This window comes from Rhinolophus hipposideros (assembly GCF_964194185.1).
Source record: "Rhinolophus hipposideros genome assembly, chromosome: 16".
NCBI classification, from domain to species: Eukaryota; Metazoa; Chordata; class Mammalia; order Chiroptera; family Rhinolophidae; genus Rhinolophus; species Rhinolophus hipposideros.
In genome coordinates this window covers 53,335,327-53,361,954 of record NC_138062.1, presented here as the reverse complement: position 1 = coordinate 53,361,954, position 26,628 = coordinate 53,335,327, and the positions used below count along the sequence as shown (strand labels likewise).

The following is a 26,628-nucleotide window of genomic DNA, read 5'->3' as shown; positions in this document are numbered from 1 at the left end:
TAATGGTGAGTAGAATACATCAAAATTATATGTTGTATAGATAAATGGTGATTATGTTTAGAGATGCATTAACAACCTAAAACATAACTAAGAGTTCAATCCATCAATAAATTTAAAACTAGTTTTAAGAGCTACTGGTGGTCTCTGAGTGTCTGTCTATATTTGAATGATCATAGTTGTCAGTTTAGAAATACAAGTTTCAAAGAAAAACATTAAAAACAATTCTTTATCAATTATGGTTAATCTATATTTTTATAGACATACATTAATGATGGTATATTTCATTATATAGTATTCTACCCACAAACATCTTATGCTGGTTATGTATAGACAACTGCTTTGCAGCAAACAACATCAATCGTTTCAGTACCCCTCCCCATCCCTTCATCTCCAAAGGTGATGCAGGTTTGAAAGGTCTTTAATTAAAATTATGTATCTCATAACATCAACTCATCTGATGCCCTGAAAATTGGTAAAAACATATAGGTTAAGTATAACAGATGGTACTGAGGTATTTTTTGTTTTTTGTTTTTAATACTTCAGTTCATCTTTTTATGTATAAACTTTAGCTTCTATTGGAGGCCCTCTCAAATATTCAAGGAAATAGCTCAAGCTGTGGTGTTTCCTCTGATCTCATGTTATGAATGAAAACTATTAATGAAGTTTCCAGACCACATTTTTTCTTTTGAGTGCTTAGAAAAGCTAAGAGGCAAGTAAAATATTTCTCCCTGTGGATCCCTTTCTGCACTTTCTCATTTTCACAACTTGACTTAGAGGAATATTAAGAGCGTACTTTAAAAGGAATACAAATTTGTAAGTCTCCTCTAGTAGAAAATGAAGGCAGAGAGATAAGTATAGTTTTGTACAACTTCAACCACAGCAGGAAAATATTTACAAAGCATTTTTCCAAAATCAACTAGGTAATATAAATAGTAATAGAAACTTGGGTAAAAATAGTATGTTTTAAAATAAGTTTTAAAACATACAGAATAGGAACAAAATATTATTAATATTTGTGAAACACCAATTGAAAGTAGATGATTTTAATAACTTTGATTGAAAACCCATTCTTCCAAAATCGTAAGAACAAAATTTATCATAAACAGGATTGTGTGCTTCTAAATAACTAAGTGCTTTTTAGTTCCTAAGTCCAGACTCACGTTTAATATTTCATTTATTTAAATACTAATCTCATAATCTTATTGCTCTGATAATGATTATCATTCCTATTATAAGAATGATGCCTAGAAGAAATTTTATCAGCAATATTTTAAAATGACATGTATTTTGTACTTATCTACTCTACTAAAATGAATTAGTAATTAAAAGCAGATAATAATAAAATACTTAAGTTAGAAGTACATCACACAAAAAAAGACAATTATGAATCCTAGATGAAATAAATTAATTATTCTCATAATAAGAAAACCACAATTACTCAATAACAAGCTCCTTAACTAATTGGGATAGTCTGATGGTATCTTTTGCCAAGAAATAATTGATTTCAAAATACATATTAATGATTACCTAATTAGGAGATAAGATATACACTGATTGCTTGTCTTTAAGTTATTATATGCTTATATTATAAAAATAAGAAAATAAATTTTGATTTTACAGTAAGAAATCTAGACACATCTTTCTTTTGGCAGCAAATGGACTAGATCATTTGGCCTAACTCTTCCATTGAAGAAATAAAACAACAATAAATACACAAATAACCCTGGATTGCATACAAATAATATAGTGTAGTATATGTGCTGCCAAAATGAGCGAACAAATAATATATTTTTAAAGCATGAGTGAGATAACGGGACAGTGAGGAATTGCCCAATCTGTGTCCTAAAAGGAACTATAACTTAGAGAGTTGAGTTTGCACCTGGAGTCACCCACTGTTTGGGGAACTTTTTCATCTTGACAAGATGACCAAGAGGCCTAAGTGTCCTTAAGTGTCTTCTTGTTCTCTAGGCATATGGAACAGGTACAATAATAGACTTCCTCCATCTCAGTGCTAGAAATTTAAAGTGTCACACTCTGCAAGTTAACATATGGACTTCAGCCCACCTTTATCTGGGTGTCTCAAAAAATATAAAGCTTTCTATTCTATAGTAAAGTAATATCATATGAGTCATCTAATCATTGTTATAAATAAAATTTAAATAAAATATCAAGCAAACAAGAATAGCGTGGATCACGAAAGAAGACAGTATGAAGAGAATGAACAGAAATATAACACTAACACTCCTACTGGGATTATAAAATTTATTGTTTATGAAAATAAAAGCCAGTTTTGGCAAAGAACTTAAATCTGTACTCTATAAACATTATACATTTATAAAAGAGTCAAGTAGAAATTATATAAGTAAAACAAGTAATTACTAAAATTAAGAACTAAATTGATGTACTTAAAAGCAAATTAGACACAGCAGAAGGGGAAAGATTAGTAAACTGGAAAGATTAAAAGAGACTTTATTGAATGAAAAGCAAAAAGACAAAGATTTGAAAATACAGATAAAGTTAACAAAAATAGATTTATTTGAAATCTTAGGAGAAAACAGAGAAAATGGGTGGAAGCAATATGTGAAAAAACAGTAGCTGAGAATTTTCCATAAATGTTGAAAGACAGCAACCAATAGGTTGGAGAAGCTCACCAAATTTCAAGCTAAGCAACTGTATAACTAGAATAATCCATACCTAGACATGTAAGAGTGAAATTGAAGAAAAACAAAGATAAAGATAAATCTTAAAATTATGCAAGTAAAAAATACAGATCATCTTTCCATTTAGGAGAGTTAGACAGGTAACTGATATGATCAGCAGAGGCAGAAAGGAAAAAGCTAGTGGAAAAGATGGGGGAAAAAATCAATCTTAGAATTTTACATAGATTTATAAAAATTAAAATAAAGTAAAAATATTAAAATAAGCAGAAACTCCCTCTCTAATAAACTTGTTTTAAGGTAAATTCTGAAGAATGTTCTTCAGTCAGAAGGAAACTGATCCTAGATGAGAGGTCAAAGATACAAGAAGGAAAAGAGAGCAAAGAAGGAATTTACACATGAGATTTAAATTTAAAATTTAAAATTAAGCTTTGATACTCAAAGATTGCCTCGTAATATTAAAGAACATCTTTATAATCTTGGGGTAGAGAAAGATTTCTTAAACAAGGCACACACACACAAAATAATTCACCATAAAGTAAATGATTTGTAAGTTTGGCTACATTATAATTTAGATGGTCTAGTACACAAAAGATACTATTAAGACATCTTAATGCCAGCCACCAAACAGGAAAATATACTTGCCATTCACAAAACTAACAAAGATTTCATATGCAGAATTAATAAAGCTCTCCTAAAAATCAGTAAGGAAAAGACATATGATTCCAAAGAACAATCAACAAAGACTTGATCTAATGCCCCATGAATTAATTAATCCAGGTGGATAAGAAAAATGTGAAAAAGCCCTCAATAGTGTGTGTCATCAGGGAGATACAAATTTAAGCCAAATCATTCAGAATGGCATAAAGTATCAAAACTGGTGATAGCAAGTATCAGGAAGAATACGAAGACACATAAATTCTTATATATTTTGAATAAGAGTGCAAATTCATAGGTAAATTTTCTCCATTGGTAAGTGGACCCTATGCTAGGCAAACTTGCCCTGCCAGCTAATGTTTTTAAAGATGCAAGTTATGCCTTGCAGAAGCCTAGTGTATGACATAGACAAAGCAGAGTGTGTAAATTTTGTAAATACCGGATATAGCAATGCATAGATTTTTGAGATGCCTTAAATATATTGGGCAGAGGTGGGGGAAAGGAGAGATTTAAATGGGAAGACAAAAATCTGGAAAGAAATAAAGGAATCCTGAGCTTATCTTGAAGAAAAGAAGCTGGTGGATAGGAAAAATATGAGAATGAAAGCAGTCAATGGAATTATTTCTATCACAAGTTCTGGAAGAAATGAGAAGGGCTTATACCCACAAGCATAAATAAAAGTATTTAGCATTTGGTCATTTCTATGTCATTAGTGAAATTTAAAAGTTATGGGAAAATATTTAAAAAGACTTCAATAAGAGATTTTCTCTAAAAATATGAAGTTACTCATGCAAAATTGCGATTACATTTTTTATTCTCTTTATAACTCTGTAATAAGGACAATACTTCAAACAGTTTCACATGTTAACAACCTTTTTCTTTTTCTTTCTATTCATTACTTTGTGATATCCCTTCTGTGGTCTTATGAATATAGTCCAAATACCATTCAACATTTTTGTTCAATGTTATTTAATTTCTTTTTTCAAATAAATTACATACATTTGAATTTTAATCTGAAATATGTGAAGAGTAAACATTTTCATTCAGTGATATGTATGACAATAACAACTGGAAATTGTTCTTTTTTATGAGAATAGTTTCCATTTGACACATGACCTAACAATAATTATATTTAACAGAGACTTGCTTGTCCACCCTAAGTAGTCAAGTCAATTTTAACTTCACGATACGGAAAACTTCAAAGGTACATACAGCTTGGTGATTTTAATATTTTAGGTGTATAGGCTGAAATAATAATGTATTGATATTTCAAGGTACATTATACCAAGTTTAAAAATTTGTAAATGAGTTGCTTCTTGTAAAACAAGAGTAAGAGAATAATTGTCAACATTACTCATGACTTACTATTTTTCAGGCACCATATTAAGTATGCGATTCATTTAATCTTTAAAACTACCCTACATCATGCCATGAATACTGTTATGATTCTGATTTTATTTTCCTATTTCTGATGCTATTATGGGAGGAAAATATAATTGAAGCTTCAGCAGCCATCCTGTCATCAGATAGGAACTTTCCCCAAAACACTAAGGATGGCTAATGCAAAGATAGAAAGAGTCAGGTCCTTGACCACAATTGGTCAGAAGAGAAAAAAACACACACACAAAAATCTTATCTTTGGACAGCTTGTAAAGCAATCACCTGAAAAAAGATACATGCTACTTACAATAAAGTTTGAATAGCATGAAAGATAAAAGCATGAACTATACTATCAACAAAGCCCAGATTTGAGATATGACTTTGATGCCTAACTCAGTTTGATAATTTGATGCTAATATACACTATTTGGGGCATTTTTTGACAAGTTATTTAAACTCTATGACTCTTAATTTTTCCATCTTTAAAATAAAATTGATACCTAATTTTTTTTTTAATTTTTAAAAAATTGATTTTTATCAAAGTAATATTTAGATATAGTTTCTAAAGTCAAATACTCCTGTAAGATATTTTTCTTTTTTAACTTTTTAAATTGAATTTATTGGGGTGACATTAGTTAGTCAAATTATATGGGTTTCAAATGTACATTTCTATAATACATCATCTATAAATCCCATTGTGTGTTCACCACCCAGAGTCAGTTCTCCTTCCATCACCATATATTTGATCCTCCTTATCCTCATCTACCACACCCCTCCCCCTTTACCCTCTGGTAACCACTAAACTATTGTCTGTGTCTATGAGTTTTTGTTTCTTTCTTTGTCTTGTTTCTTTGTTGCTTTCAGTTTTCCCACATATGAGTGAAGTCATATGGTTCTTGACTTTTGTTTGTCTCACTTATTTTGTTTAGCATAACTTTTAACAGTATTGAAAAGGTAAAATACGATATTTTTAAATACTTATTACTGTGCCTGGCCTTTAGAAGATTCTGATTATGTTGCAGTTGTTATTAATAGGGAAGAGTTATTGACGTATTTGTATGTTAAAATAGGCACCGTTTCACCATGTTCAGGAATCTGTTTGTATACAGTCGCATTGGTTTAATTTTTATAGGTATTACTTAAGCATGCAAGGAAAAACCCAGGCTCATGACTCATATGCTATTTTGGGTCTACTCTTACACATAAACTAAGGCTTAGATATACACATGCTAAAAAAAAAAAAAAGGCTATGGAAAATAGTGATAATCACTCTTCTACTTAGAAAAATCATGAAAAATATCAATGAAATGTTGAAGTAATGGAGAACCTTTTTCCTATATGATTTGTTGGTATAAATATCATATATGATTTTGAAATCAGGGCTCATGCTGCCTGCTCCGCTCAGCCAATGGATCAACACAGGAATTGGGCCATAGAATAAGTGTTTATTAAAGGAGACCAATGGTCTGAGAAGGCAGCAGGTTAACACCTCCAAAAACTGCCTTAACATTCTCAGACCAGCCTGTGATATTTAAGGGAAAATCGGGACATTCCTCCAGAGGCCATGTGATGGTTCTGGGGGTTTGCATGGAACCTTCTCTCAGGCGATGTGACTCCCCAACAACCCAGTAGCAGTGATGACAGTGACCTGGAAAGAATGCTACGCCATAGATTGTGATCAGTAAGCATGGGGTATTGTGATCAGTAAACAAGCCTAAGTTTCAGGGTAATTATCCAAAGCAGGGAACTGGGACAGGAGATATTCCAAGCTCAAACCACAGGGAGGGGGTTGATCAATTGTTAAGCTCTAGGGCAGGGAGAGGTAAGACCAGGGGCACTGGAAGACCACATTTGTGGGGGTCCCAAGCGGGCCCTGTTTCAATTTGAGAAAATTTGATATAATACTCTAAAAGACTGAATTATTGAATACATGAAATACAGAATTAATTTACTATCTTTAATCATTTTTTAAAAGTTTTAGTATGATCACTTACAAATGGAATTCAATATAGTAAAGCGGGGAGAGAAATTGCATAGACCTATGAAGGAGAGAATGTAACAGGAGGAGTTGCCTGTGAATCCTCATTTGCCAGGGTGAAAGCATTCAGCTAATCAACAGCCATTTCCTGTGTCTTAACTGTGTGCTCAGTGATGTGGTAAAAAAGCTATCACTGATATAAGGAAAGAATGTTAACCTGTGTTCATTCCACTTACCTAAGAAAAAACCCAGGATGTTAATGTTGGAGTCAATCAAATGACTCATTATTTACTTTGTCTTTAATAAATTGAAAAATGTTCACTATTTTTAGATTACTGTCAGTCATACAGAGCTAAATGAATGAATTATTCTCTCCATACTGTGTAATAGAATTTGAGCATTTCAGACAGAAAAAAAGCCTTTAGTATGGTTTGCCTAATTAAAACAATTCAGATAAAAGAGATTTCTACTTGCCATAACACACCACAATTACTGATAAAACTGAAACTGGGGTCCAGAGCATTTGCCTTTACAATGAAGTTTTACAGAGTTACTGTCTCTCTAATATGTTACAGCGAGTAGATGTGAAAGATGGGCAATTGAACACTGGCTGTTCATTTTGGCAGCTCTTCACAGTGGCTGAAGACTGGGCAGCAGCTATGCAAATCCAGAAACAAATTTAACAATTCATCCAGAATTAATTAGGCTACTGGGGATTTACTGAACTAATCAAAATCACAGGTTATCTTTGTTTATATTGGAATACTAATTTATTCATTTACAATTGGGAAAGCATCAGGTTTAGTAAGTAGTGTCAGCTGTGAGCCTGGGAATCTCCTTTCTAATGCACAGGTCAAAAGCTTCTCAAGATTGATGAACAGAAAATAACAAAAAGAGAGCCAGTTATTCTCAAGCCAGTCAAACTCTAATCAGCTAATGAATTGCCCTTTTCAACTCTAAAGACAGTTCTGTCTAGAGAGCCTTTCTTTTTCTTGTCACTTTCAAGAAGTTTATCGACAAATCCTTGGTTCTTGGCCTTCTTTTCTCCCCCCCCCCCCATGCACATCACCGTATGTTGGCAAGTAGAGTATTAACTCAGGTAGGCTATAAGAGAGTTGAGTATATTAGAGCCTTCTTCACATCAGCAAATGTTCCCATAGTCCTAGGCTTGGCAAACTATGCCTGCGGACTCCCACCACCACCTGTTTTTGTAAATAAAATTATATAATGTGATGGTTCAGTGTGAGGTCGGAGGGATAGTGGATGGGGGGAGGGGGGTTCATAGTGTGAGGGGTATAAATGATGAAAGTCTAAGTATTACCTTGTCTTGTACACCTGAAACTAATAAATAAAAAAAATAAAATAAAATAAAAATAAAAAAATAAAAATAAAAATAAATAGATTAAAAAAAAAAAGATTTGCTATGAAACTAAAAAAAAAAAAATTGTATTGGAACTTAGCCATACACATTCATTGCTATACTGTCTATGTTATTGGCTATGGCTGCATCTAGCTATGCAGTCATGCACTACATAATAATATCTCAAATCAAGGATGGACCAAATATATGCTGCAATCCATAAGATAATACAGTATAGATATACATGTGTAGTGGGCTGTACCATCTAGGATCGCGTAAATACACTCTATGATGTCCGTACAACAATGAAATCACCTAATGACAGCGTACCTCAGAACTATCCACGCTGTTAAGCCATTCATGACTGCATAGGCAGAGTTGAGTAGTTGATACAGAAGACTCATGGCAAGCAACGCCTAAAATATTTGCTCTCTGGCCCCTTAAAGAACGTTACCTAGTCACTGAAACACAATGTTGCTGGGATTACATTCCTTTCACATGCTTTAGCTATTTAAATGTGATCTATTGGATTCTGTTCATTGCCTAGGTTCAGAACGCTAAACATAAGATAATTCCATACAGAATATATAAAAATTGCTCCCATTTATATGTGGATGAGTTTGTAAACTACCACTGTATTTTTTTCCTAATCTTTGTTTACAGGTGCGTATATAACGAAAGGATGAGTTTCTATGATTGTTGCTAGTCCTAGGAACCAGTGAAAAATGTAAAAGTGAGTTAAGTTTGTCCTGTCCAAATGCAATTTCTTAGTCATTGCTACCGTGTTTCCCCGAAAATAAGACCTAGCTGGACCATCAGCTCTAATGCGTCTTTTGGAGCAAAAATTAATATAAGACCCGGTCTTATTTTACTGTAATGTAAGACCCACTCTTTATAATAACATAACATAACATAACATAACATAACATAACATAACATAACATAACATAACATAATGCCGGGTCTTATATTTATTTTTGCTCCAAAAGACACATTAAAGCGGATGGTCCGTTTAAGTCTCATTTTCGGGAATACATGGTAGTAGCATCTATTGGGTCTATCTTTTCCAAGTTTGTCATGTAGAACAATTATTATTCCTTCTCTCTTCTTAACATCCCAATCAAAATAGTAATCACCAGGGCATATTTCTCAGCCAGAAGGAAAGCAATCTGATTATCCCATGTAAATCTTTTACAGTACTAATCTGTGAACAAGCTTCATTTACAAGAGAATATTTACATTTTAAAGGGGAACCTTTAAATTCAAATATGTCTTTAACCACCAAAATGCTTAGCAGAAATGTTTTTGAGAAGGAAAATCTTCCAAGGAACACTTGTCAACTCTGCTACCACTTTCTAAGTAATCAGACGGACCCAGATCTCACCAAGCAGCCTTATTAAGGTTTCCCTCCGTTTGACTGAATTTAAGACAAATCCTACCCAGATTAGAAACCTCTGATCTCCCTTTCCTTAGAGCATTTACTTTAGAAAAACTTTCTCTGCCTCTTTGAGATGTAAATCTGCTCCCAGCCTCTTGCCAGTTTTACCACCCAGGAATGTCTTTCTCAAGGGCCCTTCTTTTGAAATGTAATCACTAAGGGAGATAGTGGCCCTACACCAGTCTCTATGAGAGGAGAGGTTTCTAAATCCAAGAAGTGCCAATTAGCAGACATATGGCTTAATCAAGTTCACAACATCATCTCCCCTCCATTGCCCTTTAGTAGTTTTCACTTGCACAGGACACTGCTTCATAATTCTGCTGCCTTTTGTTTCAGTGGAGTTGAGTTCAAGTTCTCCCCCTAGTTCAATAGTCTTGACTCCTATTGTAAAAGTCATGGATAAAGTCTGTTTTGTCTTTTTTAACTTGTCTGGTGAAGGTTTTCATTGACAATCAGAAATCAGGTTTCCTTTTCTGAAAAATCACTGGTGTTAGCGTGCCTTCATTCCTCATGCTTAAGAGACAGGGAATTTACAGAGTCTTGATGAGAAGATGAGTAACATTTAGATATGGTCTATAATTCTGGAAATATATAGAATTGAAGAAGAGAAAGTAGAAAGAAAAAAAGATTGTCTTGGTGGTTTATTTTCACCTCTCCCAAAATAAAAAGCCATAAATTTTAGGAATTTTACAAGCCTATGATTGTTCCATACAATGATGGCTTTATATCTCTGTAAAGTTGGAAAGCATCTTCTCCGTATATTAATGTAGTTTTAATTACTTTAAATATGTACTTCTTTTGGGATCTTCTAGGCATAATTTTAAACAATATCACTACTTTAAAACTATAGGTCTTTACAGATTCTATGTAAATACAGGACAATTGAAAACTCTCCAGCATATCAAATGCTATCTAAATTCATATAAAAAAACCCTAAAATTTGGGGTATTTTATCTTTATCATCAAAACAAACAAACAGAAAGATGTGAATAATTATACTCTTAGTAAGTGCAAATAGATGTTCCGTACATTCATTGCTAAAATTAATGTACTAGATTTAAATTTCACATATTGAAAATGTATTTATAAATTAGAAATTGCATGGCTTTGCTTTAAATTCTATATGTATAAATCTCAGATTTGCTAAAGCACATATGATTATTTGAGAAAAGGGGTCCAGTATAATAATTGTCAGAACCCACATTTTATGACCTTTTTTACATATAAAGATTTTGGTCTTTTAGGTCAAGTCAATATTTGTTATAAGTTTCTCAATTTTGTGGAGATTTTTCTAACAGTATATCTTTATCCTGCTCTTGTGAGGAAATTTTGTGAACAGCACTAACTAGAAAACTTAAAAGCATTTTTTTTAAAAAAAGTTACTGAGGCATATGCAAAAGGATTTATAGTAATCCTTTAAAAAATAAAATAAAAGCCCAAGCTATTTATAGTATCATATAAAACAAAACAAGCAAAACAGTTATTTTTGCTTAAGTAGATAAAAAGTGGGTCAGACTAATTTAATGATGAATTCTAGCCTCAGAAACTATCCATTTCTTTGTACTAAATAAATGTTAACGGTATAGTTCAATTGTCAAATATACTATTTTTATATTTGTTTGTTTTGTATTGTTAATTTGTGATATAATACTAGAAATAAGAAATAATTCATATCCCTTCTATATTTTCATCCTTCTTAGAAAAAAATTAAAATTGCTCTAAGACTCAACAGCCAAAGCTTCGTGGTCCAGTGACATATTTTAGACTGTCTCAGGCTGCACTGAAGGCATGGCACTTCTGTCATATGGATATGTCATCATGCCAAGGGGCTTCTTGATAGGCTTGTTTGATTGGGGTATCATATATTAAAGAGGTAGCTAGTGACCAAGTTATGAGCTCAGTCAAGTCTGTAACTTAGAAGGGCACTCAGTATGCAGAAGGCACAAAGGGGGACTATTAACTTTGACAAAAAAAATTTCAGTCAAGACATGATCCATTCCATGTAACAGAGGTATGCATAGAACTCTTGTTCCAGGGAGAACACTTCTGGATTTTAGCACTCAGTGTCCACAGGAGTTAGTGCACCTGTGTCCCACACAGAGGTCGAGGCCTTGGTATGTGAGTTCAACTTTATAATCTTTGACTGAGCTTAGACATCTGTTACAAGATTATTGTCATACAAATAGATTTAAAGTCAACAAAACATGACTGTATATAACGCAGGATACTTCAAAAATATATCAATTCACCAAACAGATACAATTCGGATAGATATGCTTCTAAATTATCAGAAAAAATAAAATAAATAAAATATAACAGTTGATAATTACTTAATTGCTCATTACTAATAAAGGGATAGCATACATTCTTTAAAATTATGTAGAATCTTCTTATTAGTATTATTCCTTCCATGAAAATGTGACAAAACATAGTTTTTTCGTTGTTGTTTTTTGAATACGGTCTGTAAAGATCATATTCTCTAAATGCATATTTACAGTATCTTATTTATGTTGGAAATAGTGATACAAATGAACACAGAGAACACAATATTTCCCCAGTATTACTTTATCAATTTAATATTAGGTAATTCAGACTTTTTAAGTAATTAGATAACTTACCATTTTGTTAAAATGGCGACCCCAAAACACACTAAGATCCTTAACTAATGCCTCTTATGCTCATAAAGGAAAAGTTATGTAATTAACACAGTTAAATAAAAGTATTTTTATATAATCCATAATTTTTTTATTTATCAAAATTCTAACTTAGTTTTAAGAAGTAGGGATTCAATGTGTTTTTATGAAAGCATAAACTTTGTTGTGCTAATCTCCTCAAGAGTACATTAAAATTCTAGTGAGACAAGAAAAAAATTATAATTTTTCCCGATGGCATGTTGTATAATTAGATTTTAATGCATTGCTAAGAAATACTTAAATAAATGTGCTTTTAAGGAAAATTTAAAAGAACACAAACCTGGAAATATTATATATATCCCACATACTTGAATATAATCCCAGTGACCAATTTACACAAACTGCCCTCATAGAAATCCACTGAATTAATTAAAGGTATGAATATTGGGGAGGGTTAAAGTGAATAATTATAAAGATGCTGTTTGGTTTTCTCTCATCAAGAAAAAATAGAATATTCACAGAATACTCGTAACAATTTTTGGCCCCATTTTTTCAGACATTTGGGCTCAGAGAAATACAAGAAAACGATAGTAAACTGATCTTTACAGCTTCTAAGGCCCACATTCTTTCAGGTTTTTTTTTTTTTTTCATCATTACTACGACACGGATAATATAAATTACACAAATAAATCATTGAGCATATAGAAAGCGAATGTCATAATTAAATGAGTCCAGCTGAATTCAGAGGGTGTTCTATCATTGCATTTGATCAACAGAAAGAAGAGCATGCATTTATCAGAACTACAGATATATTTTCAAAATAATCTGCAAACCCAGTGGAAGGTAGAGAAAAGTTTCCAAGTGATGAAAAGTGAGAAAGGGGAAAACAGCAATACAGGAGGAGATTTAATTTAGATAAATGTAAGATAATACACAGAAGGAGTGACAAGAAGAAAGAAACAAATCGAAGAGAATTGGTTAGAGAACACCATTTTGAGATTAACTATGGATTACTGTGGGAGAGATTTTGCTATATACCAGTGAAGTAAAAACTAAATAAATTATGAGTTGTAGTATATGAAGGGTATTATTACATTTTATCCACACACTTAGACCATTTTTTAGCACACAATAACTTTAAAAGCTAAAAATTATTGAATGTTAAGTACATGCTAGACATTGTACTGAATTTTTTTTATCTTAGTAATGAACACTCAAGTAAATATTGAAGCAAGTACTGTTATTATTCTAATTTTACAGTATTAGATCTTAGGTTAAGTAATTTTTCAAAGTTGTATAGTTACAAGTGGTGGACCAAGGATGATATAAAAGTTGAACACTCACAGCATAAAATGTAGAGAAAATAAAAGGTAGCATGCAAAAGCACTGGGTGTTAATATATAGGATAAAGGGTTTCAGAAAAACATGATTTTCACAAGTGATAATAATTGTTAACATGCATTGAGTACTTACTATGTGATACAGATTGTTTCCATGCTTTACTAGTTTTTATTTAATCATCACAAATCATATGAGTTAGAATTATTATTCCATTTTGAAGTTAGGGACAGTGAAGCAGGGAATAATTGTGTAAATTGCCTAAGATTCTATAGCTGTTAAGCAACAGAGCTGGGATTTGAATTCAGCATAGCTCATGCCCAACTCCAGGAACCTGTTATTATTACGCTACACTGGTTCTCGCGTTGGGAAAACGGGGTAAATGCACAGTAGAATACAAGTGTAGAAATAATCAAATGCAAAAATATGGTGATTATTGAAAGAGTATTGTGTCTGATCTAACATGATTATTAATAAATATTTATGAAATACATAGAAAATAACATAAGTGAATTAGGGAAATTTTGGAATAAACATTACCTCATTGAGAAAATAAAATAATAAACCAATAAACCAAAATAATATACCAATAAACCAATATCTTTCTTTCACTGACAGTATTTACTGAGCACATCCTATATCACATTTCTGGTATGAGAAATGCCTTGTTGAAACAGGCAGAGACAGTCCTGTACTTACAGAACTTATATTCCATAAAGTAAGATGTAATATTATATAGAGGCTCAAATACTTACACTTTTATTCCTAATTGTATCCTTCCAGTTAGTTTTGAATCAAAACATACTTACACGATATAAAGTTAAATCAGCTGTTATATCAAGGATAATGAAAAGATGTAACTTAAAAAAACTTTGTTTTATAATTATTTGCTTATGAAAGAAAATAATATGTTAAAATATCTATAATCCAGATTTCCGTTTCGGTACTTAGAGCTTTATGATTCAAATTAACTCTACTTGAAGATGATGCTAGACTCAATGTCACGCATTATGCTTGTCACAGCACATTCTGAGCTTTGAATCTACTTAATCAGATCAGGGTTTGGACCACTTAGCTATCTTGTGTGTATATTGTCGCAGCTCTAAGCTATTCTTTGTCCCTTCTACAACATATTTCCTCCCTTGGTCCTTCCATTGCCTATTTAGCTGTAGGTCCACTAAAATTCACACTAACTAAGACTCATGATTTAATGGAGAGCTACCCTAAATTCCTTAAAGCGAAACAGCAGTAGCTTTAACTTTTCTGCTTTTGTTTGTTTCGTTTCCATCTTTCTCTCTCAGGAGGACAAGGCTGAGGTATAGATATAATGAATTTTGTCACCTTCATAAGTATTAGAGTTCGTTTTTATTGCAAATGTTTTATTTTCCTTTCTATCACATAGGGAAAAATTTGGTGGAAAAATTATAATAAAGTGTCTACTTTCAGATACATTTCTAAGTTTCTGCCGGGAGAAAATGTCTAAAAAAACAAGCACTCTATCCATCAAGAAATTTACAAATAATTTAAGTAAAATTTTTAGGTGGTGCACTAACAGTGTCATTACAAAGGTTTGAACAATATGAGGCAGTAAAAAACTTAAAATAGCAAGATTCAAAGGATTCTGTTTTCTACTCTCCTTTCCTTTTAAGGACCTCTCTGGCACTAAACAAAACAAAAAAACAAAAAACAACAACAATCAAAAAAAACAAGACAAAATAAAACAAAAAACCCACATGAATTCAGTTCAGTAAAATGTAACACTGCATATGGTAATGATGTGTAAATGTAGACCAAAAATCAAACTGAATTAGAGTCAAAGCAAGAGTCTCATTCCGTGAGAGAGTAACTGGAAATCAATTACTGAAGCACCTAAATCTTGCCTCCACTCCCACGAGTCAATTAAAAATAGCTCCTGTCTCTCTGTCTCTGTATCGCATTGGAAAATGATCTTCAGAAGACAGAAATGATTCCACGAAAAATTTTTAAATACTTGGATTGCAACATTTTAGAGCACTACTGCTTTATTTGTTTCTTTTCTGTTTTATAGAAGGAAAATCCACAAAACAAAAACCTACATCACAAAAAATTTGAGAGCTATAAAATCTAATTAGAAAATAAACCAGCAAACATCAGAAGCATGTTGGTACATTTCTTTTGAGCTATTTTTCAGTGAATGACTGGATGTTTGTGAGTTTCAAACATTTGTTTAACTTTATTTTCCATCCACGTAACCATTTTTAGTGTAATTAATACACAACTATAGATTTTCTCTTATTTTATATTTCCTCACTCTAATCTCAAAATAGGAATTAAAGGTAAAAATTAAGAATATATTTTTTAAGATTCTTGGTACGTGTTTTCAAATTTCTTTACAAAAATGAATTGTGTGTATATATAAAATATGTATTATTATATATATAATCTGTAACTGTTTCCATTATATATTAATTATAAATATACTTAGAGCATAATTTTTATAATACTTGGAGGAAAAAAACAGAAAAAGTAAACTACATATAAGAAAGGTCACCCATAATCCTCCTACAGTGAAATATTGAAATGTTGTATACTTATGTCAAATAAATATATAACGAGGTCTACAGTGTGCTAGGTGTGTGTATTTGTAGAGTCTGACAATTAAGTTCGTGAACTGTCCTAGAAAAAGTGCTACATACCTCATTGCTGAATATCACTACAGTCACCTTCGAAGTACTCCCCTTGGAAAGCTATGCACTGAGGCCAGGCCCTAGTCCACTCTTCAAAGCAATCTTGGAACTCTTTGTCTAGAATAGCCATCAGAGCTGTCATTGTATTACCCTTGATGTCCTGAATGTCATCAAAATGTTTTCCTTTCCAGTATGGAGGTATCTCAGGAATCTGAAAATGGAACTACCCTATGATCCAGTAATTCCACTCCTAGGCATCTACCCGGAGAAATCCAAAACTCCAATTCAAAAATCAGTATGCACTCCTATGTTTATTGCAGCACTATACACAATAGCTAAGACATGGAAACAACCGAAATGCCCATCGGTAGATGACTGGATTAAGAAGCTGTGGTACATTTATACAATGGAGTATTACGCAGCCATAAAGAATAAAGAAATCTTATCATTTGCAACAACATGGATGGATCTAGAGAACATTATGTTAAGTGAAATAAGTCAGAAAGAAAAAGACAAGTACCATATGATCTCACTTAAGAAAAGAACATGTGAATGAACTGATCAGAGACAGTTTTGAGGACACAAAGAAAAAAACCGAGAGTTGTTAGATGGGCGGGGGCGGGGGGGGGAGTTGGGGATAAGGGGAAAGGTGAAGGGATTAGGAAGCAGCTGGTAACCACAAGATGACCTCAGGGTTTTCTGAAAATTTATTTGGGGAACTTATTCAATAATGCTGTAAAGATTTTGTTGGGTATCCAATGGACATGTGTCCTATTTGGGAGACCACCTCAGAGATAATGTGGATGCCTGACCATGGCATTGTACAGCAGAAGCTAAAGATTAATGAATGCCAACTATAATTTTATATATATATATATAATGTGATGCCTCGGTGTGAGGTCGGAGGGATAATGGATGGGGGGAGGGGGGTTCACAGTGTGAGGGATATAAATGATAAACGTCTAAGTATTACCTTGTCTTGTACACCTGAAACTAATAAAAAACAACAAAAAAAATGTTTTCCTTTCAATATTTCCTTTATTTTTGGGTAAAGAAAAAAGTCATTGGGAACCAGATCAGGTGAGTGGGGACAGTGTTCCAATACAGTGATTTGTTTACTGGCTAAAAACTCCCTCACAGACAGTGCTCTGTAAGCTGGTGCATTGTCGTGATGCAAGAGCCATGAATTGTTGGTGAAAAGTTCAGGTCCTTTTAGTCTAACTTTTTCATGCAGCCTTTTCAGCACTTCCAAATAGTAAACTTGGTGAACTGTTTGTCCAGTTGGTACAAATTTAAAATGAATAATCCCTCTGATATCAGAAAAGGTTAGCAACATCATTGCAACAAGTTTGTGAACTTAATTGTCAGACCTCATATTTTGAAGCCCTAAATCCTAGTACTTTCGGATGTAAATGTATTGGGGGATAGGACCTTTAAAAGGGGTAAATAGGTTGAAATGAGACCATTAGGGAGGGGCCCTAATCCAGTATGACTGGTGTCCTTACAAAAAGAAAGATATACACCTGGGATGGCTTTACACAGAATGACAACTGTGTGAGGACACAGTGAGAGGGAGCCAACTGAAAAGAGAAGGGACATGGGAGAAACGAAACCTGCTGCCACCTTGATTTTGGTCTTCTAGCCTCTGAAACTGAGAGAAAATAAATTTATGTTGTTTAAGCCACCCAGTCTGCAGAATTTTGTTTGATTCCTGATTTGTTCCTGATGGTCTTTATCTGATGGACTTTATTTTATCATCCAATTCCTGAGATTCAGAACCATCCTTGAGGTCAGGTAACACCACTAGAAACAAAAAGCCTACAACCTCTCTCCCTTTCAACTGATATAGTTTTATTCCTTTCAAGTTTGTAGATCTTATAATAGTAGTTTTTTTATGGGTTGCCTTGTGGGACACTGACTCTCATTCGACAATTACTCTATTTTTCAGGCATTAAATAGGTTCTCAAAATCTCAAACCCAATGTTGCTGAACAACTGATAGAAGTGGTATATACCTTGTAACACTTCATGATGAATCCGAAGGACAGAACATCATAAAACATAAGTTCTCAGCTACCGGCTAATACATTGAGACTTATAATGTGTACAGTGATCTAGCTTTACCTTCATTTGTTATAGGTCTTCCCCTTCTTTAAACTGTATTTGAAGATTTATTAATTGCCTTTATATATTAGGTTGGTGCAAAAGGAATTGCGGTTTAAAAGGTTAAGTAATTGCATAAACCACACGTACTTTTTCACCAACCTAATATTAAAAACACAAGTGAGTTTTCATAACAAATTTATTTTTTAATTTATTTTTTAATGTGAATATATCTGCTTATTTAGAGCTTTTGGTGCTTAAAATTTGAAATAAAATGGTCTAATTCCTCTGGTTTTTTAAAAATAAATCATTTTTCCAATCTCATCTAGGAAAAATTACAGCACAAATGAACATATTAAAGAGTAGTGAAATCAGAATTACATTTATAACATAATTTAGAAAACGTATGTACCTCTTTTAAATTAGTAAGTGCAAAATGTAATTGTTAGTAACAAAAGCCAACAAGAATGAAATATAGACATGTATATCTGTTTATGTTTGCACGTATCATAAAGGCAACACAAAGTAAATTTTAAACTTTTACTACACATGTATATAAACATATAAATAAGAAAAACAAAACTCCCTTTATTTGCACCCCCAAATTTTCTTCTATATTCAGTAAAAAAAAAAAAAAAAGTTTTATGTTTCAAAATTATATGACAGTCGTCAGGACAAATCTCACTCCTTTAACATGTACTTTTCAGTATATAATACACAGCTGGTATTATGATGCATTTTTAAATGGAACAATTTAATTCCGAAACCTGAGTTTCTTCAATGTAATGAGGGAAGACTTAAAGCTACTGTCGTTATCATCTCGAATTGCCCGATGGTAGTCTGTACCGCCACCATAGTGATGTTAGGTGGTGGTCCTTCTTCCTCTGATTTTTCTTCTTCAATTTTGGAAACCCCATGCACATCAGAGGAGAAAGTTCATTCAGTATTTTTCGATAAAAGGGTCTTTGGTGAATGGCTCTATCTATGTTTATGAGAATCAATTACACCTTCTGCTTTTGCAGACTCATCTGTTTCTGCAACTGTTGCTACCTGAACAGTGTGTATTTGTGGTGAATGAATAACGGATGGCTGTGGTGTCTGAACTACTCCCTGGACATATACAGTTTGTCCCGAAGGTAAATGTACTAGTTATAGCTGGGGAGTCTCTTCAGAGTGCCTGACGCACTATGGAATCCTGAGCTAAAGTAGGGACTGGATTTTGACCAGTCAGGGTCTGCATATGAGCAGATTCATTCTCTGCCACAGAATCTGTTACACTTCCCTCCTGCTGAGATTCAATTGTTCCCATGGTCATTTGTCTTATGTTTATATTAATATATTGTTTCCTGCCACATTTGCTCATTATTAAGGCATTAGCCATCAATGCTTAGTGCTTTGCTCATTCCCTGTTTTCTTCTATGTTTATCCGATGCGAAGGGATTTGCATAGCGGCACTCATCACTGCCTAGGGCATTGCGACCATAGCTTCTAAGGAGCTGCCCAAACCTCTTAATTTTTATCTAAACCACATTTTTTTCTAAGCATATTCAATCATAAAAATTCCCTCTCCACGTATTATCAACACCTTATGAAAATGCACTTTGGGACAGTTAAAACAAATTCTTGGGGGCAGCCGGATGGCTCAGTTGGTTAGAGCGGGAGCTGTCAACAAAAAGGTTACTGGTTAAATTCCCGCATTGGATGGTGGGCTGTACCCCCTGCAACTAAATTGAAGGACAACGACGTGACGTGACTCGGAGCTGAGCTGGGCCCTCCACAACTAGATTGAAGGACAATGACTTGGAGCTGATGGGCCCTGGGGAAACACACTGTTCCCCAATACCCCCCCATTTTTTTTTTTTAATTATTGGAAGAACTGATTGCTTGTTCTTGTCAAATTTTTATTACAAACTTGTAACTAGGGACTAACATCCAAAAAAGACAATTCAAAATTTATTTTCTGATAAACAATTATTATAAAGAGAAAATATTATTTAAAAGCACTGGTCAACTAGGTAAAAAACAAAAAACAAATTATCTCTTTAAGAGTATTTGTATTAACACAGACTGATATTTACCTAAGCAGTTTAAAGACAAATTGCTTAACTCTGCTTTCAGAATTGATATCTATTGTTAATCATTTGAGACAACAAAGTTACCCTACATTATCTTTCTGAGGTTTAAGACCATCTGCTTTCTCACTAGGAACCACTGGAGGTTTGTTCCTCTGTGCCATTGCTTCTATTGTTGCCTCTGGCATTTCCTTATCTGGCTCTACTCTTAAAAGTCAGACATCAGTCTTCAAACACAGTTATCAATCCCTTCTGAAAGCCCTCCTTAAACTTCAGATTGGGTTTATGTATGGGTGTACTCTACCAGTCCTATTCATATCTCCACTACAATATTTAAGTATTGTATTAGATTTCTAAATTATATTATTTTGAAATAATCTTTCCCAATAGGATAGACACTCCTCAAATACAGGTATATCTTATGTGTAGTTGCAACTCTATATTTATATGTAAATTAATTTACATGTATGTTTAAATTGATGTTTATGCTATATTTATATTTGTAGCTCTACATCAAGCACAAAGTAGACATTAAATGAATGTTGAAATAAATTAAACCTGTTTGTGATGATCAATTAGGGGAGGTGAAAATATTTATTTTTATGAGGTGTGGGAAATCTCTTTTCCATATATATGGAAATATATAAATACAAATGTCCATGTATATTTTCCACATATATAATTATTTCCATATATAATTTCCATATATATACAGATATATAAATATATATAAATATATATATAAATATATAATGCATACATACTTATATGAATTATTAGCATGTACTGTCACATGCTAGAAATGCTAACAGAATTATTGACTTTGAAAGAATAGAGAGGACTCCTTAGAAAATCATAGGAAAAAACATCTTTAATAGAATAAATATCCATATTTTAAATAGACCTAAGCTCAAGTTGGAAAGGACCATAAGTACAATATTAGGAAACCATAAAGGGAAAACATTTTTTGACTTTAAAAGACCTTGGTCTAAATTCTAGGTCTATGCTTAGATTACTTTGTGCTCTGTGATTTGATCAAATCCCATCTTCCGAATTTCAGTTTGCTCACCTATAAAATATTAAAGGTAACACAAGCCTTGCCAACCTTGTTGAAAGAGTTACTGTGAATACCAAAAGTCAAAAGGTATGTAATCAACTTCCGTAGTATAGAATATTTTAAAATATTGGTTTAATGAGTTATCATGGTAATTATATTTTAATAAAGGTGAAAGGACTACACTGTTTTCATATATATTAGATAGGCTGTGGGGCTATCTAATATATATGAGTGACTTTGTGTCAGTGAGTTGAGTTTAATTTAGAACCCAACAAGGATGGACAAGGAACAAAATGTCTAACTCTACTAGCACTTGCTGAGATTTAACTGCCAACATCTATAAAAACATTAAACTACAAAAGTAGTTTAAGAACTGAACATGTAGTGGCTAGTAGTAAATATAAGGAACTCAAAATAAGCAGCTGTCTGAAAGTAGGTGGTCATTGTTTAATAGGTATAAAAGATGTGATCTTTATTATTTTTGTACCGTTAATTATTTAATAAAATTATTTAAATTTAGGAGCAGAAACAATTTATTTAAAATAATTATTGAAAATGGAATTGATGTCCAAAAACGTTACTGACTTATCCAAGCTTGAAGATGTATTAGTGCTTGAGAAAAATTCAGAAACTCAATAACCAATTATCAATCTAATGCTTTTTCCATTAGGATAACTCTTGCCATAAACAAGAGAAGAAAATCAATAGGAGATATTGCAGGATATTTGCTAATACTGAAGTGTCCTTTCTGCTTTTATTCTTATTCTAAATGTATGTCGAATAAATATGGTTTATAAATGTTTGCTTTTTAATTATTTTTTATTAAATTTATTGTAGTGACATTGGTTAGTAAAATATGTAGGTTTCAAGTGTACGATTCTATAATACCTCATCTCTATATTGAATTGTGTTCACCACCCAGAGTCAGTGATTTTTCTAATACAAGTTGTTTTTAAAGTTAAAACAAGAAAATGTACATTTAATGAATTTTTGGGAGATCACAATTATTTGTAATCTGGTTTCTGAAGTAGTTTCTGAAAATTATTCTTTGCAGATGAAATCATCTTATTAGCAACATCAACCACCTACTAGGATAATCATTCACTGTAAAGGGACATGAAATTATAATAAAATATTTACACACACAGTTATTTCTCACCAATTTGTAAATTAACATTACTTGTATACATATTGTAATTAGTGCTACAATACTACTTATCTTACTGTATACCTGTTCTAATGCATCTATTTAATCAAAAAACTATCTCAGCAAAAAGTTAATTTGTTTCTGTCTATAAATTAATTTCCTCAGAGAAAAAAATCTTTCTATAAATACAAATTGATTATAATTACTAACAGTTACATGATATTTTTCACTTCTCAAGCAAGAAATTTAATTTTCACACATCAGGAGAACATTGTACTGAAATGAAGTTTAAATCAAGTTTTTTGGTCAAATTCCTGTTATAGAATCAAGACACACATTATTGAGAAATTATGTTTATGCTATTAATGACTAGGTTATTTTGTTATTAACACACTTAAAGATTATTATGATATATTTATTAGAAGATACATCAGTTGAATAGGAGAAATAAATTGGACGTCATCAATTATGCTACAAATGTCTCAATGGCATAAAATTTTTAAAGCATAATGATTGAAATGTATATTACACATAACATTTCTAATAAATTTACAAAGGTTATTAATAAAAATGAAACAACTTAACATGTCTATTCCAATATTGTACTTCAAAGCTTCCTCACAAAACCTTGCTATTTCAATATCATTCTGCCAAAATCATGATACATGAAAATATTTAAATTTCTAATATATTTTTGTTCTTTTGATTTTATAAATTTAATCTCATTACATAATGGAAAACAAGCATTACTAACGATTCTTTAATGGCAATGTAAAATAAGAGAATATATTCCATTGTACAAATGAAGAAGATAAAAAACCTTGGACAGAATTTGGTCTCTAGACTGGCTTTGTTTCACTGACACAGGGGATTTAAACCTGATAACATTGAAACAGAGGAAAAGGTTAAAAGAGAAACAAACCATTAGAAACTAATAGATATTCATGTCCCTCACAAAAACACCTTTCTATTGGCTTAAAGGTATACTTTATCAGTTATAGAAATTTAATGTCTGCCCACAAATTACAGATTGTAGAAAGTTCAAGTGAGCACATCTTATTACCATGTGGAATTTTATAGCTGGAAGGAAATTTAGACATTTCCTATCTCCTTCATTAAACTTAGGCACAGAAAGTACCCAGTCCTGTCCAAAATTCAGAGACAAAAAAAGATTGTAAATCTTGTCTCCCTTGTAGCATGTCTAAATCTTTTCTCTATTACATTTTTTTCTCTTTTATCTACTTCAGAAAACTATAGACTGTTAAAAGCTTAAGCTTATATAAAGTGAATTAATCTTTTACACAGCATCACTTCTTTACTTGGAATTTATCTAAAACAGGAGGCACTTGTTTTACAGTTTATACTTACACTCAATATTTTCTAAAATAGCCCTGCTCTTTTTAACAGAATATTTTCCATACTTAATGCATAGTTGCACATCAATATATTAAAAACATTAATAACAACAAAAATTCAAAATAAGAAACCCACAAACATTTAAACAAATGTGAATTCTGAGTCAAACAAGTCTATTGGGAGATGCCCATCTTAAAGCTCTTTTCATGTCATGTGTAATTTAAAGCCTCAGTTATTCATCTTTACCAAATGACGTCATTTACATAAATTACTGTTAAAGTTTTCCAACTAAATAAACCCCATCATTTCATGTTTGCTTCCTTTCAGTGGCTATGAGTTTATGGTGTAACTTTTTCTCCCTCTTCTAATAATAACATATTGTTTTAGTAATTGGGAAAAGGAAGATGAATTGTATAATAGAAATAAAAAGAATTTATATTACTATTTGTCTACCAGGTGCAAATATGATGATGATTCTAGATCTACGCAACTATACATTAGGATTATTTTTTCTAAATTGATTTTTCTTATGTTGAATTTACATACAACTGTGTACAATAATGTATGGAATATTTGTGAAATTTAAAATGAAAGAGTATTAATAATTTGCTGATTTGCTTTTTCTTAGTGCTGTTTATCCTGTTGTAATATCACTTATGTATATGAAAAATCCAGTGTTAATTGGTCATTTATAATATAAAGTGACACAAAAAAGTACCATTGGCCTCCATATGTCTCTTGCTATTTTTTATAACATAGCTTGAACAATTTCAGTGGGCCTGAGGCAACTTTTATTTTATAAATGAAAATTTATTCCACTTTTATTATTTTTCAGATATATAATTTTTAACATGTTTCAGAGGAATTTTTAAAAATTGAATTTGATACATAATTTCAAAGACAAATAAATGTGAATTTGGAGAAATGCATCCTATTTTAATATAATCTAATTGCATCTTCAAATTAGTTATTTAAACCATATTATCCTTTTATTTAAAAGTCTCCTCATGGAATTGTGTTAAGAAAAGGTAAGATGGGATTCAGTAAATTCTCAACTACATATATAAATGATGATAATGCATAATTAGAAAAGTAAAATTTTGATTATATTTCATTGTTTTTTTATGAATCTCTAGAATTCAAGAGGAAATGGAAAACAATATGTACATTTTTACTGAGAATAGTAATGACACTAACAGTAAAGATAATTTCAATATTATCTATTTAAATACTTAATATTTTAAGTCACACACTTTTTTAGAATATGATGAAAAATGATAATTATTAGGTTAGTTTAAGAACATCAGCATATCAGATATAGTTAAATAGCAAATCTAGCTTAAAATGACTTGGACAAAAATAGGAATAAGAGCTTTTATACAAGGCAATTCAGGGCTACATCTGGCCTGATTTAGATGTTGGTTGTTCAAAATTCCCAAGTGATGTTATCACACCAGGTTTATTCCATTTTATGGCTCTCCCATTTGCTATATTATCTGCATTATTAGGCAGTGTCACCTGCTCCAGGCTAATATTAGCATTAGAGGATTCATCAGAAAAAAGAACACTTATCTTTCTCCCAAGTGCAAAAAAACCCCCCAAAATCTCATTGTATCATTGGTCCTTACTGAGTCATGCTTCCATGACTCTGGAAGGAGAATGTGATGCTCAGATTGGCCATACTGGAGTCATTATATGCCTCAGAACCTAAGAGTGCGAGAAAGGGCAGTTCCCTGAAACAGTGGTTCTCAAAGTTTGTCTTAGAAATGCAAATTCTTGGCCATAACTTCAGACCCACTCAAACAAGAATATAACGGTGATATCTAGCAATCTGATTTTTAACAAGCTGTCTAGGTTATTTTGATGTGCCTGCTCGAGTTTGAAAACCAATGCCTTAATACAAAATATAAAGTTTGGCACTAGAAGAATACATAGATGATGATTGGCAAAAATAACAGATAACTGTAATAATTTCTTCAACAAAATATTTGTAACATGTATATATGTATGTGAGTGCATTTGTGTCATTTTATTATTAAAGTTTGTTGAGTTACTTGACAGACAATTGAATCCTGTTTTCATTTATATAAGTCTTCTGAATAGAAATACAAATATATAAAAATTCTGAGACACTTTCACTTCCTTTCTGTGTTTTCTAATTAAGGTTTCTTTTTTTTTTCTTTTCTTTTCTTTTTTTTTTTTTTGTGAGAAGTCCATGGGCCCCTACCTAGCAAAATAACTACAATTGGTAAAATTTATTTTTTTTAAAAAAATGAGAGATTCTGGAAATCATTCTAAGTACATATAGCGCATGGTAACTCATTTATTTTAGAGGAATAGATGCAGACCAATTAGAAGTTGAACAAGGAAATCAGGGGAAGAGACAGTCAGAGAAAGGTTTGACATAACCACTGACAAGCTTGGGTGAGGGGTACCAGGGTGAGTGCATGTGCACTAGAGAGCGAATCCTTTGAATAACAGCATCAGAGGCTGAACACTTTCCTATAGGGAAAATGGACTTCACTTAAATACTATGGCCAAATTACTAAACAAATAAGCAAAACAACAACAATAAAAACAAACACAAAAACTCCAAACAATCAAAATCTCTAGAGTGGGGTGGGGGTAGAGATTCAGTATTTAGAGTTGCTACTATATATAATACAAATGACCAGTTTTCTTCCCAACTCATTCTATAAAGTCAATATTATCCTAATACCAAAATCGGAACGGCAATGCAAGAAAATTATGTAACATTATGCCATGAATGTAGATGCAAAATTTTTAA

The 26,628-nt window shown here is 32.2% G+C and overlaps 1 protein-coding gene and 1 pseudogene across 6 annotated transcripts in view; both read right to left on the bottom strand.

Moving 5' to 3' along the window:
* FSTL5 (follistatin like 5) overlaps positions 1-26,628 on the bottom strand; it is a 1,025,577-nt gene that overhangs the window by 221,173 nt on the left and 777,776 nt on the right. The window lies entirely within an intron of this gene.
* On the bottom strand, positions 18,986-19,571 carry LOC308508964 (cAMP-responsive element modulator-like; annotated as a pseudogene). Its single transcript has one exon. The product of its transcript is annotated as a cAMP-responsive element modulator-like (transcript).